This window comes from Oratosquilla oratoria, chromosome 9 (assembly GCF_046742065.1).
Source record: "Oratosquilla oratoria isolate Oo_2021 chromosome 9, ASM4674206v1, whole genome shotgun sequence".
NCBI lineage: Eukaryota > Metazoa > Arthropoda > Malacostraca > Stomatopoda > Squillidae > Oratosquilla > Oratosquilla oratoria.
This window is the reverse complement of record NC_134785.1, coordinates 34,893,735-34,902,367: the sequence shown is the minus strand read 5'-3', so window position 1 is coordinate 34,902,367 and position 8,633 is coordinate 34,893,735. Positions and strand designations below refer to the sequence as shown.

The window sequence follows — 8,633 nt, the reverse complement described above, 5'->3', positions numbered from 1 at the left end:
TCTGATTGAGAAAAAGTTGAAACTCTTACCACGAGTCAATAGACAAAGGGCCTGGTTTAGATAACTTGCGAGTACCTATTTGCACTTCAGGTTAAGTAGAAGATCTGATGATAAGGCGTGTTCTTTCCTGAGTCTAGCAGAGAAGTCGTCGATCAAAGGTAGACCACACATTTTTAAAAATGTACATGAGAAATTGATCATGCACATCAGTCAAAGATTAGAAAGATATGTTTGAATTGGGATTCTTATAAGTAAGCATATAAGGCAAGATCGATATATTGCATAATAATGACATAATGATTGAATCCTAAGGACGTGACGTCACACATTTTTATGAAATACAAAAGCTCGTGACGTCATGTCGTCGTTGCTTAGACCCGGTCACTTTAAAGCATCACCATAAAATTAATCAATTTCAATTTTTCATTGAACAATGTCTTATTTTCTATATAATGTGTGTTTGTTTTAATGTAAGGCAAGCTAAATGAGAGTTTCTCTTTACCGAGTTTGATTTTGATAGTTCAATTTAATCATAGTTATATTTTTTGTAAGTGTACCATGAAGGAGAAAAGATTAATTCTGAGGAACTATTCTACCTAAACTATCTTGCCAAGATTGACCTCTTATTTTCTTTTTCTTTTTTTTATTGTAGAATCCATCACAATCTTTCGTCTATGGTAAGGAGTAATATACCTCATCTCACTTGATATCATTGCGGGGCACTACCATCTAGTCTGAACAGGGTATTGGAGACTACTTGGTATGTGTGAATGTTTGTTTGATTCTATATAACGTCGCCATATCAAAACATGTGTGTACTAGTCTGGTAAGGAAGTCCAAATAAGACTGACAATACACAAGTCGAAGAAATTCTCCGTGAGACCTCCTTTGATGGCTACAACTGACTGGAAATCTTATCTTTGCTCTACAACAAAAACAATAGAAGAATAAGAGCTCAATTTTGGCATCATAGTTTAGGTAGAATAGTTCTTCAGAGTGAGTGTGTGTGTGTGTGTGTGTGTGTGTGTGTGTGTGTGTGTGTGTGTGTGTGTGTGTGTGTGTGTGTGTGTGTGTGTGTGTGTGTGTGTGTGTGTGTGTGTGTGTGTGTGTGTGTGTGTGTGTGCGTGTGTATGTGTGTGTGTGTGTGTGTGTGTGTGTGTGTGTGTGTGTGTGTGTGTGTGTGTGTGTGTGTGTGTGTGTGTGTGTGTGTGTGTGTGTGTGTGTGTGTGTGTGTGTGTGTGTGTGTGTGTGTGTGTGTGTGTGTGTGTGTGTGTGTGTGCGTGTGTGAGCTCTTGTGTGTGTGTGTTATTTGCTATGGAACTTTGTAACCCCACAGACAACATGCGTCCCGAGGAGTCTTTCTTGGCCACTGGGGTACTTCTTCACCTAAAGTCACCTCTACCTTCGTTGCCTCCGTGGCGCAATCGGTTAGCGACTTCGAATCTTGATCGAAGCAATGGGGGTTCGAGCCTACCTTGGAAGCGAATTTACAATGCAAGGTACCAGTTAAAACGCTAGTGCTAATTCGGTGCCCAGCAATAAGTGATAAAGATTCGCCGAGAAATGGCGTCGTTGTATCAGAGGGCAAAGACTGACGATTTGAAGTCAGGTGTAGCCATCAAAGGAGGTCCGGCGCAGAATTACTTCGAGCAGTCTAACTTGGACTTCCTTACCACATTACTAAACACATCTTTCGATATGGAGACGTTATATAGAATTAAACAAACATTCACACATATCAAGTAGTCTCCAAGACCCTCTTTAGACTAGATGGTAGTGCCCCGCAATAATGTCTTTACCATAGACAGATGATTGTGATGGATTAATTTGACTTCTACAACAAAAACAATAAAAGAAGAAATACTAAATCTTGGCATCATACTACAGATAGAATACTTCTTTAGAATAGATCTATTCTCCTTTATGGTACTCTTTCGAAATATAGTACTATGATTAAATTGAATTATCAAAACCAAGCTCGGTAAAAGAAGTTCTCATTTAGCTTGCCTTACATTAAAACAAGTACACATTCTATACAAAATGAGATAATGTTCAATGAAAATTGATTTATTAAATTCATGGTGATCTGTAGTATTACATAGCTTGAACGTGACCGGGTGTAACCAACGACATGACGTCACGAGCTTCTGTATTTCATAAAAATGTGTGACGCCACGTCCTTAGTATTTAATCATTATGTCATTGATATTTCTTATATGCTTACTTATAAAAAATCCCAACTCATACATATACATATATACCGGTATGTATATATGTATCTATTCTTGTCTGATATGTATTATCAAATTCTCATGAGCATTTTGAGAATATGCATGGTCTACCTTTGATCGACGACTTCTCTGCTAGAACCAAGAAAGAACACGCCTTATCATCAGATCTTCTACTTAACCTGAAGTGCAAATAAGTACTCGCAAGCTATCTAAACCAGCCTCTTTGTCTATTGACTCACGGTAAGGGCTTCAAGTTATTCTCAATCAGATAGAAACTTATTTATAGTACATTTATTTTTCATTCACTCCGGATCAAACAAAATGCTTTCAGTGACCAAAGTAAAGAATGCATATCATTTCCGGATCAAAAAGACAAATCTTTCACAAACAGCTCGTTTACTGGTAAGTCTTCATAACTAACATATACATGATCTTCATCTTACAAAGGTTACTAAATCTATGTCAGATATACACAGTGACACTGAAAAAACAATCATACTATATTTACCCTATGGATTGTTTTGCATCTTTAAAATTTGAAATATTAATACTGTGGTTTAGGTATTCATTAAAAATATTCATAAGAAGTCATTTTCCATTTCATGGTAGTTTTATGAAATATTCATGAACAGACATCAAATAGAAACAAAATATCTATATCACCTTCAGTTTTACTATCTGTAATAGAAAAAAATTCTGTACGAATCTAGTGAATTTTAAGAATGGAAAATGCAAAAGTGATCAGTAGAGCTCAGTATCGATCCACGGACCTCTGGGTTATGAGCCCAACACGATACCACTGCGCCACCCTGCTGTCAATACAGGATCAAAAATGAAAATGTGATTAGCAGAGCGTGGCTTCGATCCACGGACCTTTGGGTTATGGGCCCAACGCGCTTCCAACTGCGCCACTCTGCTTCGAAAGGAAAAGGGTTAATTGTTCTATTTAAACTCAAACTCTGAGGAACCTGATGCCACTCAGTGGATCCCAATGTATGATGATGATACAATTACTGTTATTCTAGTTTCAATGGCTTTCAAGAATTTGTCAAATTGACTAATAGATCAATGTAAATACAATAACAAGTTGAAATAAAACATAAAACAGTGATTGTTAAAAGTAAATGGCTAGAGTCGTCTTCAAGTCGCTTCAAGTTCTCTCCAGGTCCATCGCTACAAGACCTCGGGATTTTCTCTCTTTTTTTTTTTTTCTTTCTTTTTCTATCCCATGTGGGTCTGTGTGTATGTATGTCTTTGTGTACAAAAACATATTTATTTTGTGTGTATGTGTGTGTTATTTGTTACGGGACTTCGCAACCGTAAAGACGATAAGCGTGTCGTGGAGTCATTCTCGACCCTCGGGATACTTCTTCGAATAAAGTCCCCTCGACCGTCGTCGCCTCCGTGGTGCAATCGGTTAGCGCGTTCGGTTCTTGAACCAAAGTTTGAGGGTTCGAGGCCACCTTGGCTGCGAATTTACAATCTTGCTCGTGTACTAAAGTGACGCCCAGCACTAAGCGCCCAACATTACCTGATAAAAGATTTCCAGTTAGGTGAAACCATTCAAGGAAGTACGACGGAGGATTGGTACATACATGTTTGGATACAAGTAGTATCAGTAGTAGAGTATTAGTAGCATTGGCATTAGCTCAGGCGCTAAATGGATGTACGACAATCCATGCTATATCTGTACAATGACAGATCTTCACAACAAAGAAAGGACTACTGGGGTATCACAGGCTCCAGTCAAAAATTTGGTTGTACGTTAGTAGTAAAGGTAATGATTTTAAAGTCATAGAAGAGCAGAGAGTGCGCGTCAATATAAACTATTGCAAGCTTATCTCTATCATAGAATTACTGATACCAATATAAAATTGTCGGAAAGAAATAGAGCTTCCAGAACAAAAATATAAATGTGATTAGCAAAGCGTGGCTTTGATCGATGTACCTCCGGATCATGAGCCCAATAAGCTAACACTACACCACTCTCTTGTGAATATAGACAAAGAGAAAAATGGGATTATTTCAATCCACGGACCTTTTAGTTATGAGTCCAATACGTGTCCACTGCGCCACTCTACTCTGAAAGCGAGTTAACTCTGAGACACTTGAATCCAAATAGTGCATGTCGATATTTGATGATAATTCAAATACTATTACACACATTTCAGTAGGCTTCAGAAATTGGTCAAATTCACTAATAGATCAATGTACATACAGTAATAAGTTGAAAGAAATCAAAGATTGTTCAAAGTAAATGGCTGGAGTCGTCTTCCAGAATGGCGCACCTGTCGCATCAACTTCTCCCAAGCTCCTTTGCGACAAGATCTCTCGAATATTATTTCATTTATTCGATGAAACATGTACTTAATCAGTTGATACCTTACAAAGTATTTCAATCGACTAATACAGAGAATGGTAAAAGAAAAGTTATGGGAGTTTAACCAAAATCTATACATAGCATTCATGGACAGTGGAGAAATATGAAATAAATACGATCTTGTGAGCAGGTACTAAAGTTACAAGTGAACCATGTACATGTGACATAAAAACCGTATTCAAGAAGTACGAGTGTTATTTGCTTATCTATGTATTCGTTTTTTAATATATCTACATATCTATTTATTTGTTTATTAATTTATTTATCAATTTATTTGTTTTATATTACAATGTTATTTATTCATTTATTTACATATTTAAATATTTATGTATTTAGCTGTGTATTCATTTATTTATTCATTCATTTTCATTTAATTTTCTATTTACTTATATATTTAGTTAATTATCTATTGATTTATTTTTTTCTTTATTTATAAAAGACTACAAAGAAAGCTCATGCCGATAACAGACCTTTAGGTCAGTAACTAGGTTGGATGTTAAGAAAAGACATTTAAACGAAGAAATTAATAAATAAGCGAACCAGACAATTGGCAAGCGCTACAACTCATTGCTTGAGTATTTATCTGAATGAATCTTAAAACTTCCTACGATACTACTTTGCACTCCTGCAGAAAGTTTATTCCATCCATTGACTACACGGATGGTGAATCTGTTTCTACTTACTTTCAAGTTCAATCTATATACAAGACCAGTATTTCTCATTACAGTCGAATTTAATGTTAATGTCTCATGAGGAGGTATGGGGTTGTGTGGAGGGGGAGGAGGAGGATGGGAAGAATGAGGGAGATGAGAAGGTCAGGGGGGAATGGGGGTGGGTTGTGCTGAAGGGAAGTGGGAGGAAGAGGCAAAGAAGTACATACATACATACATATACCAAGGCTTCTTCCCCCTTCCAAGGGAGGTAGCCAAAAAGGGGAAGGCATAAAAACACTCCCACCCATTTCATCCCTAAATACACTCCACACCCCTCCCACCCTTCCTCTCATCTGAGCACCTCCTGGATGACGGGTCATCCCTGCACCCTGCCCACCGCCCTGGGTCAGAAGCAGTGTCGCAAGACACAGTACATCCACAGCAAGGCCGCTTCATTTAATCGGCGACCCCCCCTCTCCGTCCCCCTTTGCATATAAGGCGAGGACGGGGAGAAATCCCTTCAGGCTGCGTCAAAATTTACTCACACATACTACCCCACCCCCCACCCCCCACCCCGGCCCATTCCTCCTCATGCAGTCACAACATCATCCATATACAACCATTCTCCACTCACCTCTGTCTTCCGTCCTCTCCCTTCCTTTCTCAACAGACATTCCCCTCTTCCCCAAAGCCCCCTTCACCCCATCCATCCACCTCATCCTAGGACGTCCCCTCATGTTCACTCCCTCCACATCTGCCTTCCATACCTCTTTTACTAGTCTTTCTTCACTCATTCTTTCCATGTGTCCAAACCATCCTAATATTCTTTCATCAACCCTATCTCCCAAATCCTTTTTCACCCCTGTTCTCCTCCTCACCTCCTCATTTCTCACTCTATCCAGCCTAGTAACCCCCATCATACTTCTCAGACACCTCATCTCAAACACATTCAAACTCCTTCTCTCTTCTTCCCTTATGTTCCACGTTTCTGCCCCATACAGTGCTGTTGGCACAATCACTCCTTCATACAGTCTCCTCTTCGCATCCATTCCCAAATGTCTATTCCTCATTACACTCTTTAAACCACCAAGGCATTTACTCGCTTCTCTCAATCTACATTCTACCTCCACCTTCACTCCACCTTTTCCTGCTACACTTGCACCCAAGTATCTAAAACTATCCACTTCCTCCAGTCGCTCTCCCTTAATGTTCACTTCCAGTCTACTGCCACTTTCACCCCTTGTACATCTCATCACCTTACTTTTACCCACATTTATCTTTAGCTTTCTTCTATCACATACTCTCCCAAACTCTGCCACCAGCTTCCTCAATCCCTCCTCTGACCCTGCCACAAGCGCAGTGTCGTCCGCAAACAACAGCTGGCTCACCTCCCACTTTTCTCCATTTTCTTTAACCATCTCCAATCCCTGACTCACTACCCTAGCATTCACCTCTCACACCACCCCATCCATGTATAAGTTGAACAGCCAGGGCAACATAACGCATCCTTGACGAAGTCCCACCTTTACTTCAAACCACTCACTCTCTCCATTTCTAATCCTAACACATGCTCTACTACTCTCATAAAAACTCTTGACAGCTCCCAAAAGCTTTCCTCCTATCACATAAATCTGCATAACTTCCCACAGTGCCTTTCTGTCTACCCTATCATAAGCCTTTTCCAGATCCATAAAAGCCCAAAAAACATCCTTCCCCTTTCCTATAGCTTTCTCACATATCTGTCTTACCACAAAGATCTGATCTACACAACCTCTACCCGTCCTAAATCCACACTGTTCCTCACCAATTACTCCTTCTGTTCCTCTCCTAATCCTCTCAATTAAGCTCCTCCCATAAGCCTTCCCTACTACACTCAACAGGCTAATCCCTCTGAAATTACTACATTCACACTTGTCACCTTTTCCCTTGTAAAGAGGAACTATACAGGCACTACTCCAGTCCTCCGGTACTCTACCCTCTCTCCAGCAAACATTAAATAACCTCACCAACCAGTCCACCATCACTGAACCTCCCTTTTTCAGACATTCTGCATGGCATCCATCCAGACCAGGTGCCTTACCTGCTTTCATCATCTTTACAACTGCCTTCACCTCATCCTTCCTTATTTCTCCTCCATTCTCCTCACTCATCACTCATTTTCTTCGCATTTCCCACTGCAGCTATCTTTCCTTCCCTATCCTCCTTCACATTCAGCAACTCCCTAAAATATTCTGCCCATCTTCCCCTCACTGCCATCTCTTCCATTATCATCTCTCCATCTGTACCTTTTACCTTTTCTTCCCTACTTGATTCGCCTCCTCTTCCTCTCTTAATTTCTTTCCAAAACATCTTTTTATTACTTTCAAAATTTTCTGTCATACTCCTACCCCATTTCACATCTGGTCTCCTCTTTGCCTCCTTTACCTTTTGCTTTACTTCTCTTTTCTTTTCTTTGTACGTCTCATATGACTCCCCTGTCCTCTTTTGCAACCAATCTGTGAATGCTCGCTTCTTCTCTTCTACAACCTTCTTTGTTTCCTCATCCCACCATTCACTACCCTTTCTTCTATTTTCCCCTGTCCTTCTTGTTCCACACACCATCCTTGCACACTTTAAGACTCCCTCCTTGAACCATCCCCATTCCTCCTCCACACCCATCTCTGCTCTATCCTTTACTCCCTCCCACTCCTCCTTCAGCTTCTTTTCGTACTCCTTCTCCTTTTCCTTTTCATTCAAGGAGTTCACTCTAAGAACCTCCCTACCTTTTGTCCCTTTCCTCCTTCTCCATCTATCCTCCACTCTCAGCTTACCTTCCACCAAAAAATGATCTGATATTCCCCCACCCTCTCCCCTTAGCACATGTACATCCTTAACTCTTCCTATCATAATCCTATTTACCACTACATAATCCATTAGCGCTCTATCTACCACCCTTCCCTCCACCACCCTCTCCCATGTGTACTTATGCTTGACTTTCTTCCGAAACACTGTATTTGCTATCATCAACTCTCTTTCTAGACACATTTCCACCATCAACTCTCCACTACGATTCTTTCCTGGAACTCCACACTTCCCAACCACTCCATCGATTGGACCATTTCCCACCCTAGCATTAAGGTCTCCCAGTACTATTACATTGACATTTCTTCCTAAACCCTCTATGCACTCATTTAAATCTATCCAAAAGGCCTCCCTTTCTTCCATGCTCTTCTCACTGCCAGGCCCATATGCACTTACAAAGACCCACATCTCCTTTCCCAGTTTCACCTTCATCCACATTATCCTTGAGGAAACCTCCTTCCACTCCACTATCTGTTTACCTATCTCCTCACTTACTAGAATAGCCACCCCTTCCCTCCCTCGCCCTCT

At 40.3% G+C, this 8,633-nt stretch overlaps 1 non-coding gene across 1 annotated transcript; it reads right to left on the bottom strand.

The window, feature by feature from the left end:
- Positions 1-3,076: 3,076 nt before the first annotated feature.
- TRNAM-CAU (transfer RNA methionine (anticodon CAU)) lies at positions 3,077-3,149 on the bottom strand. Its single transcript has one exon. It is a non-coding gene; the product is annotated as a tRNA-Met (tRNA).
- Between the last annotated feature and the right edge of the window lie 5,484 nt (positions 3,150-8,633).